This window comes from Trichechus manatus, unplaced genomic scaffold (assembly GCF_000243295.1).
Source record: "Trichechus manatus latirostris isolate Lorelei unplaced genomic scaffold, TriManLat1.0 scaffold00219, whole genome shotgun sequence".
NCBI lineage: Eukaryota > Metazoa > Chordata > Mammalia > Sirenia > Trichechidae > Trichechus > Trichechus manatus.
The window spans coordinates 899,177-914,966 of record NW_004444155.1 but is presented as its reverse complement, the minus strand read 5'-3'; the positions used below and the strand labels follow the sequence as shown (position 1 = coordinate 914,966).

Here is a 15,790-nt window from a genome sequence, read left to right as displayed (position 1 = left end):
TGAAGCTGTCCAGGCCAGGGCTTTTTTTTTGTTGGGAGTTTTCTTATTACCTATTCAATCTCTTCTTTTGTTCTGGGTTTATTTAGTTTTTCTACCTTGATTTTTGTTAGTTTAGGTAGGTAGTGTGTTTCTAGAATTTGTCCAGTTCCTCTACGTTTTCAAATTTGTTGGAGTACAGTTTTCCATAGCATTTTATTATGATCCTTTTTATTTCAGTTGGGTCTGTTGTGATATCACCCATCGCATTTCTTATTTGGGTTATTTGCTTCCTCTTCAGTTTTTCTTTTGTCAATTTGGCCAATGGTTTATCGATTTTGTTGATCTTTTCAAAGAACCAAATTTTGGTCTTGTTGACTCAATTGTTTTTCTATTCTCTGTTTCATTTATTTCTACTCTAATCTTTATTCTTTCCTTTCTTCTAGTGCCTGGGGGCTTCTTTTGCTGCTCTCTTTGTTTGAGTTGTAGGGTTAATGTTTTATTTTGGCCCTTTCTTCTTTTTGGATGTGTACATTTATTGCTATAAACTGACCTCTGAGCACTGCTTTTGCGGTGTCCCCAAGGTTCTGGTAAGATGTGTTTTCATTCTCATTTGATTCTATGAATTTCTTTAAGCCTTCCTTAATTTCTTCTATAACTCAGTAGTTTTTCACCAAGGTGTTCAGTTTCCATGTATTTGATTTTTTTCCTTGCTGTTTCTGTTATTGATTTCTACTTTTATGCCTATGGTCAGAAAAGATGCTTTGTAATATTTTGATGTTTTGGATTCTGTTACGCTTGCTTTGTACCCTAAAAAGAATGTTCCATGTGTGTTGGAAAAGAATGTATACTTGGCTGCTTTTGGGTCGAGTGTTCTGTATATGTGTTTAAGGTGAAATTGATTGATTTGTGGCATTTAGATCTTCCATGTCTTTACTGAGTTTCTTTCTAGATTTTCTGTGCTTCACCAAAAGTGGTATGTTGAAGCCTCCTACTATTATTGTGGAACTTTCTGTTTCTCTTTTAATGCTGTTAGAGTTTGTTTTATATATTTTGGAGCCCTGTCGTTGGGTGTGTATATATTTATTATGACTATGTCCTCCTGCTGTATTGACTCTTTAATCATTACAGTGTCCTTCCTTATCCTTTTGGGTGGATTTTGCTTTAAAGTCTATTTTGTCAGAGATTAATCTTGCCACGTCTGCTCTTTTTTTGTTATTGATTACCTGATACATATTTTAGTTCGTGTCTTTAAGTCTAAAGTATGTCTCTTGTAGGCAGCCTATAAACGGATCGTGTTTTTTATCCATTCTGCCACTCTGTGTCTGTACTGGTGCATTTAAATTAGTTCATTTACATTCAATGTAACTATTGATAGGTATGAGTTTATTGCTGTCATTTTGATGTGTGTGTGTGTGTGTGGTGTTGACAGTTTCTTTGTTCCACTTAATTTTCTGCACTGATTCATTTTTCTTTATATATTTTCTTTTCATCTTTTTCATTATTGTTGATTTTGTGTTTGCTGAGTCTGTTTTTCTTCTTTTTTTATTTTGATGGGTAGATTTGTTAGTGTCCTTTATGGTTACCTTAAAATTTACTTCTATTTTTCTAGGTTTAAACTGATCTTTTATTTCTTGATTTGCCTTAACTTCCTCTCCATATGAAGTTCTATGACTACACTATTTATTCCCTCTTTTTTTGTTTTAACATTGTCATCGTTCACATATTGACATCTGTTTCCTTATTTTCAGTCTTGTAGTTTTGACTTATTTTCACGACTTCCCTGTCTGGGTTGATATCTGGTTATTCTGTCCTGTGTTCTAGTCTTGGGGTGTTGTCTGATATTGTTGGTTCTGTAACCAGAGGATTCTCTTTAATATTTCTTGTAATTTTGGCTTGGTTTTTATAAATTCCCTAAACCTCTATTTATCTGGAAATGCCTTAATTTCACCATCATATTTGAGAGAGTTTTGCTGGATATATAATTCTTGGCTGGCAATTTTTTTCCTTCAAGGCTTTATATATGTCATCCCATTGCCTGCACAGTTTCTGCCGAGTCGTCAGAGCTTAGTCTTATTGATTCTCCGTTGTAATTGACTTTTTGTTTATCCCTAGACGCTCTCAGGAGTCTATCTTTGGTTTTTGCAAATTTGCTTATAATATGTTTTGGTGACTTTCTTTTGGGAATCTACCCCATGTGGGGTTTGTTGAGCTTCTTGGATAGATATCTTCTTGTCTTTCACGATATCAGGGAAGTTTTCTGCCAGGAAATATTCAACAGTTATCTCTGTATTTTCTGTTTTCCCCTCCTTTTCTGGTACTCCAATCACTCATAGGTTTTTCCTCTTGATAGTGTCCCACATAATCTTAGTTTCTTTATTCTTTTAATTCTTTTTTCTGATTTTTCCTCAGATAAATTGGTTTCAAGGGATTTATCTTCAATCTCACTAATTCTGACTTCCATTACCTCAGTTCTGCTCCTATGACCTTGTATTAAATTGTCTAAATCTGAAATTTTATTGTTAATCTTTTGGGTTTCTATTTGCTATCTCTCTGTTGTTTCTAGCAGCCTGTTAGATTTGTCGTTCTGTTCTTGTATTGTTTTCCTGAATTCGTCTATTCTTTGTCCATGTGTTTTTTCAGCTTGGTCTGAGTTTTGCCTGATCTCCTTCCTGATCTCTTGAAGAGCTCTGTATATGAATCTTTTGAATTCTACCTCTGGTAATTCCAAGACCTTTCCTTCCTCCAGAAAGTTTTCTGGTTCTTTATTTTGGTCACTTGCTGGAGCCATCTTGACCTGCTTCTTTATGTGATTTGATATTGAATGTTGTCTCTGAGCTGTATTATTTATTGTATGTTTACTTACTGTGTCCTAGCTTTTTGTTTTGTTTTGATACACCCAAGTAGGCTGGACGTGTGAGCTATTCCACTTACTGGCAACTTGGAAGCTCTCATGTCCTGTCTCCAGGTGGTTAGAGCAGCTACTAGGTGTGTGAGCCCCAGAGTGTTTACTTTTCTTGTGCAGATGCAGCTCAGGTGTCTAGGTTGTCAGTCACCGAGTGTGTAGTGCAGACTCTTACCTACAGTCCTAGATGGGAAGAGCTGTGTAGGGTGTTTGAAGTAGGCACAGGTATCTCTCTGCAGTAGGGGGCTGTGTGCTGAGCAAGGCAGGGGGCTGGCAGCTGCCCCTTGGGGTCTGGGTGTGTCCCTGTACCCTAGAGCACATAGTAGGGGGGTGGGTTTTGCAGCCGGTCCTTGGGTACCAGATGCTGTTGGCTTGAGGGACTGGGAGGCACCATTTATTCTCAGACCCCTCTCATGGGTTGGTAGATCAGGCCCCTGATGTGGTTGGGTGAGGTTCCTGCTTAATGGGCAGGGCAGGGTCAAATGTCATGAATCTGCAACTCCCCCTTGGCTGTTGCAGTTGAAAGTAGGTTTCAGGTGTATGCCCTGCTGTTTTATGCTAATGAGAGCATGTGGTGTTGGATCGGCCCACACAGGTAAAGGCAGGAGTGAAGGGTGCTACAAGTCTGTGGACCACTTACGCCAATACCTAGGCAAAGGGGTGGTGCCTGCCCTGAGTTCTTGGCTTAGGGGGTGTCAAGGATTGAATTATGTTCTCCTAAAAATGTGTGTATCAATTTGGCTGGGCCATGATTCCCTGTATTGTGTGGTTGTCCTCCATTTTGTGATTGTAATTTTATGTTAAAGAGGATTAGGGCGGGATTGTATAACACCCTTACTAAGGTCATATCCCTGAGCCAGTGTGAAGGGAGTTTCCCTAGGGTGTGGCCTGCACCACCTTTAATTTTACAAGAGATAAAAGGAAAGGGAAGCAAGCAGAGAATTGGGGACCTCATACCACCAAGAAAGCAGTGCTGGGAGCAGAGTGCTTCCTTCGGACCTGAGGTTCCTGCGCTGATATGCTCCCAGACCAAGGGAGGACTGATGAGAAGGACCATCCTCCAGAGCCAACAGAGAAAGCAAGCCTTCCCCTGGAGCTGATGCCCTGAGTTTAGACTTCTAGCCTACTAGACTGTGAGAAAATAAATCTCTCTTTGTTAAAGCCATCCGCTTATGGTATTTCTGTTATAGCAGTACTTGATGACTAAGACAGGGGGCATGGTGTTTTTTTGAAACCCTGAGACTGGTGTGGGTACAGATAGCCCTGGGTTCCAACTTAGGGGTCATGGCAGTTGTTGAATACTTCTGCACTGGTATCGGAGCAGAGCAGTGTGGGGGTAGGTGAGTGGAAAGAGGCACTTCTCCTCTGTGAAAGTCCTGGAGAGGGAGGGATTATTTTTCCCCCACACAGTAGGTCAAACACTTGCACTTCACTTTTGCAAGTCCAGCGCCACTTCCCCCTGGTTCCAGAGGCTTGTGCAGACTGCAGACTCTTCACCACCAGGCCTCTCCTGATGTGGTGAGACACCTCCCATACGCTACTGCTGACCTCAGCCCATGTGCACTGGCCAACCCAGGCAGCGGGGTGCCGGCCACCTCATGACTGGCAGTTTCTCACTGCTTCTCAACTGTCTCTCCTTCCCCCTGCCGCTCAGTCCAACTCCTCAGCTTTGTCTTTGATGATCAGGGCTTCTAGATTGTCATATATAATTGTTTCACTTGTTTTTTTGGGTCTTTGTTTTAAGAGGGATGACAGGAAGTGTCTGACTGTTCTGCTGTCTTGGCCTTCCTCTCCCAGTTTTTCCTTTTAAGTTTTTAAAACTGGCAGTGTCCCAGCTGGCAGTGCCACCTCAGGCAGTTGCAGTGTTACACAGTTGCTGCTGATTGTTTTTTTGACAAATGTCCTGTGGGTAGGGCTGTTCACATAGTGAGCTCTGAGTCTGGTCAAATAAAGACAGATCCTGAGGATGTAGCTTTTTAGTGAGCTGTCAGACAGATCAAATAATGACAGTTTGGGGTGGATGGAGCTTTTGAGGGAGCCCCAGTGGCACAGTGGTTAAGAGCTCAGCCGCTAACCAAAAAGTCAGCAGTTGGAATCCACCAGCTGCTCCTTGGAAACCCTATGAGACAGCTCTACTCTGTCCTATATAGTCACTACAAATCAGAACCTACTCGACGGCAACAGGTTGGGTTGGAGCTTTTGGGGAGTTCCAAACCTGTTCTGCCTTCTCCAGTGACCTCAAGGATGGTGGTCAGTGACCGTGAGGGTGCCGGTGTTCGCAGCTACCATAACTGTGTGGCTATTGATCTTCAAGGCTATTGCAGAGAGGAGAAAAGGACTAGGGCAAGTTAAAATGCCACAAGACTCGCTGTGCTTACCAAGATTCAGCTGTTTTCTTGAATAAATTCCCCTTGAATGGTTGCACACCTTTAGTTAATTTCCAGAGTTCTAGAGAAGTTGATTTTTACTGTTTTTGTCGATGTTCTCATTCCTTTTGTGGAGGAGTGGATTTTTGGAGGTCTTTGCTGTGCCAGTCCAGAAGTAAAGACCCTGGTTCACTTTTAAATTAAATATTATTTGATACCACAATATAGTCTCCTTTTTTTCTGTAACTTCACTTTCATGTAATCATGACTAGTGTGAAGACCACATCTGTGCCATCTTCTGGTGCTTTCATTTCAGAACCTCCCTTTCCTGCCAGGGATGCATCTTTGTGGGGAATGCACTTGCACCCAGAGGAATGGAACAGTAAACAACTAGATAAAGTGCACAAGACTGTTGGCAGGATGCTGCTAGTTCATGAGCATTCCAGACTTTCACTCCTTGCTCCAAATTTTTAAACTACCTTTTTAAGGGTTCCACAGAAGCAACCTTATTTACCGTTCGCATAAGTCTTAAATAAATACAAGCTGTGTATGCCAGCTCTATCCTATGCAAAAATATTTCAAATTTGTTTTCCTTGATGTGTTGTTTGGCAGGTATATTTGTTACATAATAGTATAAACTTAACTTTAATCTTGGACTTCCTGAACAAATTTGCAATTCAGCCCCATATCTGTTGACACACAGCTCTTTTCAGCCTTCCCTATGCCCGCAGACTGCAAGCCAGTTTAAACTTCCTTGTGTAGCTGAATTCAGTTAGGTAAGCCCAGAATCAACAGAAATGCTCCTATTTCTGCCAAATGCACATAAAACAGTCGTTTCAGTCCATGAAGAAGGAAAGCCTGGTCCCTGTAAATTCCTTATTGTCTCTTAGACTGAATGCCTGTCCTTGTGCATCTGTGAAGGGTTCTATGTTCTCCCCAAGCAGACGAGATGATGTGAGCGGCCCCGCAGGAAACAGAAACCTGCCCATCTTCCCTCGGGCCTCTGCTGCTCTGGACTGAGAGGAGTTCTGCAAGGCTGTGTTATTTGGGATGCGCCTTACAGCTAAATGTGTTCCAGGAAAGAGAATGAAGGGAAAAAATGACTTTTTTAATGGGATGTGCAGTCCCTTCCATCTGGGGGCTATAAAGGCAAGAAAGGAAAGGGGGTACCCTGTAACAAACAGGAGACCTGGGAGGTAATCTGCTGGGAAGGCACTGCTAGTACCCCCGTAGCCTTTGTTCTATTAAATCTCAGTAAGAGTACTGTAGCTGTAACAAAGCTGTGGTGTCAGAGCTGCATGAAGGCCCATTGTCTTAGTTTCTTGGTGCTGCTATAACAGAAATACCACAAGTGGATGGTTTTATGAGCAGACTTATTTTCTCACAGTTTAGGAGGCTAGAAGTCTGAATTCAGGGCACTGGCTTTAGGGCAAGGCGCTCTCTGCTCTAGGGGGAAGATCTTTGTTCCTTTCAGCTTCTGTTCCTTAGTTCCTTGGTGATCTTCATGTGACATCTATCTTCCCCCATTTTGCCTTGCTTGCTTCTGTGCCTAATCTGCTCCTTTATATCTCAAAAGTGATAGCTTAAGACACACCCTACACTGATATGGTCTCATTAATATAACAAAGAAAATCCTATTCCCAAATTGGATTACATCTACATGTATAGGGGTTAGGAGTCCAACACAATTTGAAGAGACACAATTCAATCCATAACACCCGTGAAACAGGACTCATGGGTCTATCCCCAAATTAGCAAGAGTTTGTTGTTCAGAATCCCTCAGGTCAAATCACATGGTTTGGAAATGGGGGTTCAGGACAACAGTCTTGCCCGCAGGCCTCAGTCTCCTTATTGGCCTCCCATCTTGCCTCAAGGCCTCATCCACATTTCGTCTTATTAAGGGGCAGCCTTAGTGAATCTCAGGCAGGGGCACCACCACCCTACACCCTCCCATGATCTCAACAGCCCTCACACCCCTTGTCTTTAATTGCCCTCCCTGATATTCTGGAAGCACCACAAGGACATTTACTGTATCTGTTTTGTTCAAAGATGTATTCCCTGCAAGGACCAGGCAGATAAAAGACATTGACTTGATATTATTAAATCAGTAAAATACCAAAACATTAAAGGGGCGTTTTTTTTTTTCCCCTAACCATGTGAAAAATGATGGACATTTAGGTGAAAGAGTGAATAAAAAAGATTTTTTAAATGTTTAAGCCTTGAAATGGTGAGGCCAGTCCGTGAAACAACAAAAACGAGGAAGATGTGTCCTGCTCAGGTAATTCAAGAATTCCCCAGGCAGAAAGACAGAAATAAAGGAGAGCAGTGGAGGAGAGTTCAGCTGGTGGTTTCCCTGTGCATAACCAGGTGCATACATGCCCCCTTGCCATGCATGATACTCACATCCACATGTGAGGTGTCCTCCAAGGCTTTGCATGGTCCTCTTGAGAAAGCCATACTCCTTTCTGATTTCTAAACTTTGGAATCTTAACTGTTGATATCCACAAACTTCGCAGGACACACGTCACAGTTGATCACCATACAGATACTCCTTGACTTAATGATGTATTTGAGTTACGATGAACTGCACTTAGAACCGTCCGTTTTTTGTTTTCGTTTTTTTGGTACATCGTTAGTAATATGTACTACATACAGTGTTGCAGCACATAATTTGCTGATGTTATCATTCTTATGCCAGCCCCCAAAGACAAAGATCGGATTTATACAATCTAGAGAAACGCTAGCACAGGTCAATAAGGAGACATGGGTAGGCTGGTCATGGTAGTGGTGACTGTGAATGAGGTGTTGAGACAACCCAGATTCTCGTCCTTAGGAGAATAGCATAAAAAACAGTCAATGTGTGTGATAGCAGTCCCTCTCAAATGTTAGTGTGCATGAGAATCACCTGGAGGGCTGGTTCAAACAGATTTCTGGGCTCCACTCCCAGAGTTTCTGATTCAGTAGACCTGGGCGGGGATGAGAATTTGCATCTCTAGTTAAGTTCTCAGGTGCTGCTGTTTTGGGAACCACACTTTGAGAACTATGTACTATGGAACTATGGTCAGGAGCCACAAAATAAAACCTTTGTGGTTTGTAGCAGATGTTGGCGCTTTTGGCCAAATATTCCCACTCTCCCACTTGTAGGCCCATGGTACTCGCACTTCCGCCCACTTGTTGGGTGCAGCTGTGGTACTAGTGCTGGCTAAACAATGGTGTGGATCTCTTCTGGGCCAAGTATTTAGTTGCAGATGTTGGAAAATCTGGAGTTCCCTCCCCTCTGGTACAGCAGCTGGCCCCACTCAGAACAAGGCTGTCCTGTCAGCTCAGGGGTCTGAGTGAGCACAGTGAACTGCTGCACAGAAGAATGAGCAAAAAATAATCCTTTGTTGTTTTAAGCCATGGAGATTTTGGGGTTGTTTGTTAGCGCAGCATAACTATCCTGACTCAAAGGGAAAAAAATAAAATGAGACTCCGTCATTGATGATGAGATCATGCTATGGAACAAACCCAACTCTTTATACCTACTTTATCCAAATAATTTTAAAAATCATTTCTTAAATTGCAAAACTGGGGATTTAAAATGGTATATCTCAAAGGCTGGGGTAACCTTCCCAGCATCATGGAGGAGTTTTAGGAGGTCCTAAAGGCCAAGCCCCTGCTGTACCCCAACCTTGGAAGCAGAATAGGCCTTGTACCCCAGCCTCTGCTCCAGAACATGAGCTTAGTTAGGATCAATCTGAAGAGAGGGGTCTTCCCCATCCTGGGGAACATGGACAGCTACCAACTGCCCACCAGACACTTCTCTTCAAAGGTCCATATCCCAGCTCAGGCATACTTTTCTCTGTCAGTAATCTTGGAGCAAGAAGATCACTTTATTATTGTAATTGCTGTTAAATTTAGCATCAAAAAGGCCATTTTGCAGTGAGTGTGGAGTCACTCTGGAGCAATCAAAAGGCTGATTTTCAAACATTGTGGTCTTTTTTCTTGTTTTGAAAGAGAAGTTGGCTAATTTTATAACTAGTAATGACATAATTCTACTAATTTCAGCAGTAAAAGCTGAAATAAAGAGCTTAATCAGCATATTTCAGAAAAGAGATTCATTGATTCCAGGGCTAAGGAAGAATTTGGACTCTTAATCCCCACCCTGGATTAGCCTGGAGGACTGCAAACAAACTCAAAGCCATTCTCTCCTCAGGCTCTGCAGGATCAAAACTACCCTTCTTTCCCACCCCTCGCCCACCCCTAAACAGCCTCTGCACTTCTGTCTACACTCACGGTCTTGCACTTCTCAGTGACACTTTTGCAGCAGAAGATGATTTGGCTCTTAGCCCCTCAGTAAAGCCATGGGAGCCTCCTTCCTCTGTGGTTTATCAGGCTAACTAAAACTCTTGTCCGAATGTCTGCTCTTGTTAAACATCAAATGACATTACAGGAGCAAGTGAAGGACTGTGTGGGTTCCATCCACATGCTAATTAAAGTTAGGTTCTGCCCTAAGAACCAGAATGCAGGGTCCGCATCTCCTCTTCCTCTTAGCCAAACAGAAGGAAAAATGGTTTATAATCTAAATCAAAAAGTGAGTTAAAAGACAAATGGGGAGGAATTCCACAGAAATTCCTCAGAGGTCAAGGCCTTCCCTGTATCTGAGAAATGGCCCTGGCAGTCTGCATTGACATCACTGTGTGCAATGCTTAACTCTCATTGCTGGCTAGAGACAGATTGCTAGGCAGGCAAGGTCATTTCCCAGTGCCTTCCATCTCTCTCACTTGCCATACTTCCCTCATTTTAGGGTGAAAAACTGTCCTGCTGACAGCTAGGCTGTTGGGGAAGAACTGATAATTGAAATGGAAACTACAACTTTTGAAAATGGACTGCTCTCCAAAAAAACCAAACCCACTGCCATCAAGTCGATTCTGACTCACAGCAACCCCGTAGGGTTTCCAAGGCTGTAAACCTCTACGGAAGCAGATTGCCACATCTTTCTCCCATGGAGCTGCTGGTGGTTCCTAGAACAGTCCATTTTGAAAAGTTGTGGACTTCTCAAAATGGTCTGCTCTAGGACTCACAAAACCCATATACTATACACTCAGAACCATGATCACAAACTGTCTAATTGTAAACTCTTCTAACACTAGCTCATTCACAGATAGCCAAGGATAAGACTGCTTATCTTTTTATTTATCCTTCTATTTATGTTAAGGTGTAATCCATTCTGAAGGCTGTAGTGTTTGATCTTCATCAGTAAGTGCTTCAAGTCCTCTTCACTTTCAGCAAGCAAGGTTGTGTCATCTGTATATCACAGGTTAGTAATGAGTCTTCCTCCAATCCTGATGCTGCGTCCTTCTTCATATAGTCCAGTTTCTTGAATTATTTGCCCAGCATACAGACTGAATAAGTATGGTGAATGGATACAACCCTGATGCACACTTTTCCTGATTTTAAACCACAAAGTAGCCCCTTGTTTTGTTCATGGTCTATTTACAGGTTCCTCATGAGCACAATTAAGTGTTCTTGAATTCTCATTCTTTGCAATGTTATCCATAATTTATTATGATTCACACAGTCAAATGCCTTTGCATAGTCAATGAAACACAGGTAAACATCTTTCTGGTATTCTCTGCCTTCAGCCGGGATCCATCTGACATCAGCAGTGATATCCTTCATTCCATGTCCTCTTCTTGAATCCACCTTGAATTTCTGGCAGTTCCGTGTCTATGTATTGCTGCAATGGCTTTTGAATGATCTTCAGCAAAATTTTACTGTGTGTGATATTAATAATATTGTTTGATAATTTCTGCATTGTATTAAATCACCTTTCTTTGGAATAGGCATAAATATGGATCTCTTCCAGTCAGTTGGCCAGGTAGCTGTCTTCCAAATTTCTTGGCATAGACGAGTGAGCACCTCCAGTGCTGCATCCATTTGTTGAAACATCTCAGTTGATATTTCGTCAATTCCTGGAGCCTTGTTTTTTGCCAGTGCCTTCAAGTGCAGCTTTTACTTCTTCCTTCAGTACCATCAGTTCGTGATCATATACTACCTCCTGAAATGGTTGAACATCGACCAATTCTTTTGGGTACAGAGACTCTGCGTATTCCTTCCATCTTTTCTTGACACTTCTTACGTCGTTTAATATTTTCCCCATAGAATCTTTCAGTATTGCAACTTGAGGCTTGAATTTTCTCTTCAGTTCTTTCAGCTTGAGAAAGGCCAAGCATGTTCTTCCGTTTTGGTTTTCTAACTCCAGGTCCTTGCACATTTCATTATAATACTTTACTTTGTCTACTCAAGCTGCCCTTTGAAATCTTCTGTTCAGCTCTTATACATCATCATTTCCTTCCACTTTAGCTACTCTACATTCAAGAACAAGTTTCAGAGTCTCTTCTAACATTCATTTTGGTCTTTTCTTTTTTGTCTTTTTAGTGACCTCTTGCTTTCTTCATGTATGATGTCCTTGCACAACTCATCTTGTCTTTGGTCATTAGTGTTCAATGACTCAAATCTGTTCTTGAGATGGTCTCTAAATTCAGTGGAATATATTCAAGGTCATACTTTGACTCTCGTTGACTTGCTTTAATTTTCTTCAGCTTCAAATTGAACTTGCATATGAGCAGTTGATGGTTTGTTCCACAGTCAGCCCCTGCCCTTGTTCTGACTGATGATATTTTCCATTGTCTCTTTTCACAGATGTACTCGATTTGATTCCTGTATATTCCATCTGCCAAATTCCAGGTGTATAGTCGCCTTTTATGTTGTTGAAGAAAGGTATTTGCAATGAAAAAGTCATTGGTCTTGCAAAATTCTATCATGTGATCTCTGGCATTGTTTCTATCACTAAGGCCATATTTTCCAACTACCAATCCTTCTTTGTTTCCAGCTTTCGCATTACAATCACCAATAATTATCAATGCATCTTGATTGCATGTTTGATCAATTTTAGACTGCCGAAGTTGGTAAAAATCTTCAATATCTTCATATTTGGTGTTAGTGGTTGGTGCATAAATTTGAATAATAGTCCTATTAACTGGTCTTCCTTGTAGGTGTGTGGATATCATCCTATCACTGACAGTGTTGTACTTCAGGATAGATCATGAAATGTTCTTTTTGATGATGAATGCAGCGCCATTCCTCTTCACTTTGTCATTCCCAGCATAATAGACAATATGATTGTCTGATTCAGAATAGCCAATACCAATCCATTTCAGCTCACTAATGCCTAGGATATTGATGTTTATGCGTTCCATTTCATTTTTGACAATTTCCAATTTTCCTAGATTTGTACTTTGTACATTCCATGTTCCAATTATTAATAGATGTTTGCAGCTATTTCTTCTCATTTTGAGTTATGTCACACCAGTAAATGAAGGTCCCGAAAGCTTGACTCCACCTACATCATTAAGGTTGACCCTACTTTGAGGAGGCAGCTTTCCCAGTCGTATTTTGAGTGCACAGTGGTTAATAATTACAGCTGATAACCAAAAGGTTGACAGTTCGAATCCACCAGCTGCCTCTTGGAAAGCCCTATGGAGCAGTTCTACTCTGTCCTATAGGGCCACTGTGAGTCAGAATCGACTTGATGGCAATGGTTTCTGTTAGTTTTTTTTTTTCCCCCCAACCTGAGGGGCTCATCTTCCAGCACAGACAATGTTTCCCTGTTATTCATAAGGTTTTCACTGGCCATTTTTTTCAGAAATAGATTGCCAGGTCCTTCTTCCTACTCTATCTTAGACTAGATGCTCCACTAAAACCTGTCCACCAAGGGTGACCCTGCTGGTATCTGTAATACTGGTATTGCTACCAGCATCACAGCAGCACGCAAGCCACCACAGTACAACAAACAAACTGACAGGCGTGTGGGGGCCAAAGGCCTTATGTTACAATTAAAGTTCAATGAGGAAATTAAAAGAATTTTATGTCCTGGGTTTTTAGATACCACTGCACAGGTGACTGTGATCTCTGTAACACCTGGAACCAAAATGAGGAAAACTTTTGGGTCTGAGGTCACCATCATTGAGACCCTTGCCTAAGCCTGACTATGGATAAGTCCCTTTGGGGCCCCTACAAACCCCTAGTATATGTATTGATGTTGTTGATATATTAATGTACACCTTTGTAAACTTTTGCTTTTTGGCCCTGACGGGAATTGCTGCAGTTAGGACCATTTTTGAGGGGCCCACGGAAACTGTGAAGCGGTCTATATAGCTAATAGCCTAGCCATTCAGTCTGGCCACTGACAACCCTCAGACCGACATACAGTACAAGCCCCTATGGGGATGAGACATCTGAACAACAACAACAAAAAAATCAGTTCTGCTCCTGATAAACTTTTGTTACTTGTGTGGATGGTCACCAAAAAGACCCCTTATGCTGAGAGGGGAAAACAACCAATGAGCAGACTGCTCCTGCCAACTGACTGCAGAAGCTGAAGCATCCTCTGCTCCAGAGCAAAGAGATGTGCAACCAACCACCTCCTGGATTTAAGAGAGGATGACCCGTGGAGATTTACATACCATCCTGGACTGGGCCTACATGCATGGACTGCAATTGTTATCAGAAAACTCTGCACAGCGTAGAAAAGCTGACCTGCCTTTGAGACCCTGGTCAAGGCTAAAACCTGCTCAGATTCCCAAGCCAACTGGCCAGGGCATTCTTGGCAGGTAAATCATATCGGGGTCTCTTATCATATAGAGAGGCTTCCACTGAATCTTGAATGAACTCTTCACACTCCATATCACCCTTAAGCCACAGGGGTGATTGAGCGCTGCAGTGGACAGGCTTAAACAACTAATGGGAGGAGACAAGACAACCCCAGCCTGAACTACATATCTTATGCAAGCAGTCTGGGGTCTCAATGCAGCAGTTCCCTGCAAGGGCATTTCTCATTTGTGCCATATGTTTGAGCAAACTGTCTGTTCTGTAAAATGTTTCTTTTGTGTACAACAGTTCCTGACAAAATATCTGGGTTCCCACAGAGATCATTGCCTCAAGACTAGGACAGACAGCTTTGGTGGCTATACCTGGGCAACCTCCCCTCAAGTCCCATGGGAGATAAGGGAGGGGAGTGGGGGAATTGTTAATGTTGTCTCTTTTTTTCCCCAGATTATCTCAATGATGGACAGGCCCCTCATCTATTGGCCCCAATGATACAGGCTTTTACTAAAGCTACCAATCAGGTCAACAGTTGGGTCTGTCAACATTTGAACAGAGATGATGAGTCATCTCCCCACATTGTTTCAGCTGATCTGTCAACAAGGAAGACACCTTGTGGACCAACTGAATGTGCAACCTGCTATACTGAGGAGATCATGTGATAAATGAATACAGTCAACCTGACTACTCATAGAAAATATCTTTTAAAATATGAAAGCTGCCGGTAGCTGTGCTCCAACTTTAGAAGGAAATTTCTGTGTGTTAAAAATGTAAACAGCATGGGACTAGATGGTTTGACTCTGAGAACGATACTTTTAAGGCTGAGTTTGACATTACTCTGGACATGGAGAACTTGCAGAATATGACCAAGTAGTCCAATATACATTGATTGACTATACCAAGTCTGAACTAGCCTGGTTTGGCGATGGTTAATACCTTGTTCAGTTGTGCTGGGAAGCGGAACTTTAGTGTTGATTGTACTGAAATGTGTACTGTTCATATAATGTGCCATGTTGGGAGAAATACGCTGTTTGTACATAAATGAATCAAGACATGCTATATATACATAAGATCAGACAAATGCAGCCCTTTGATCTATTTACTTGGCTTGGATTATGCCACAATTTGAGATCTCTCCAAGCAGGCCTGATCAATCTACTGAGGACAGTCCTACTAGTAACTCTCATTAAATGTTGCTTCAAATGATGCACAGATAAAACATCCACCAAAGTTATGCACCAAACCACAGCCATGCAGCTCAGCATCCAAAATGGGTGATGGACATACCAGGACTTGGTACTTCTTTGTTGCTTTTTCTGGCACCCCGATGGGAGGCGAGGGGTAGATTGTTGGGGGCAATGGTCTGCCTCTATGCCTCCCATGCAGGCTGCCTAGGTAAAGACCTTGGGCCCAGAAAATTCTCTGATAAGAAAGCTGGAATTGGGTCACCTTCTCTCTCCTAGTTCCTTCTCCTTATCAGAGAAGGCTTCCCCCTATTCTGTGCACACAGTAACTTTCTCTGTCTCTTGCACGTGTGGGCACCATACAGCACCTGGCCAACCCCACTTCTATATCTGTTCCCAGCAGGGAAGGAACAGGGTCTCTTGTACTACAACACAAGAGAGAAAGCATGCCAGATTGTAAGAGCTGGCCTGGGGGGGTGGACTGAAGCGGGGGAAAGCTTTGTGAGGCTGAACATGAGCACCCTCATGCAGTTTGCCAGTTCACTACAGTTTGCATTCTTATGTAAGCCCCTGGCACGGAACCACTATTGTCCACCACCACTATAAAAAGCTCTGCCCTGGGTTCTGGACAGAGCTGGAGAAGGATGTAGAGCATAATTCTAACTCACAAAAAAAAGACCAGATTTACTGGCCTAAAGGAGACTGGAGAAACC

At 42.2% G+C, this 15,790-nt stretch overlaps 1 protein-coding gene across 2 annotated transcripts in view; it reads left to right on the top strand.

Annotated features, from left to right (window-relative positions):
* The window catches only part of ZC3H8 (zinc finger CCCH-type containing 8), a 76,248-nt gene extending 60,533 nt beyond the window's left edge, over positions 1-15,715 (top strand). Inside the window, exon 9 of one of the 2 annotated variants that reach the window (XM_023742805.1) lies at positions 14,344-15,715. The gene's annotated coding sequence lies outside the window, so the exon portion shown is untranslated. Of the gene's footprint in view, positions 1-14,187; positions 14,247-14,343 lie in introns of those variants that run through there. The other variant, XM_023742806.1, reaches the window with a different exon arrangement.
* The last annotated feature ends 75 nt before the right edge of the window (positions 15,716-15,790 follow it).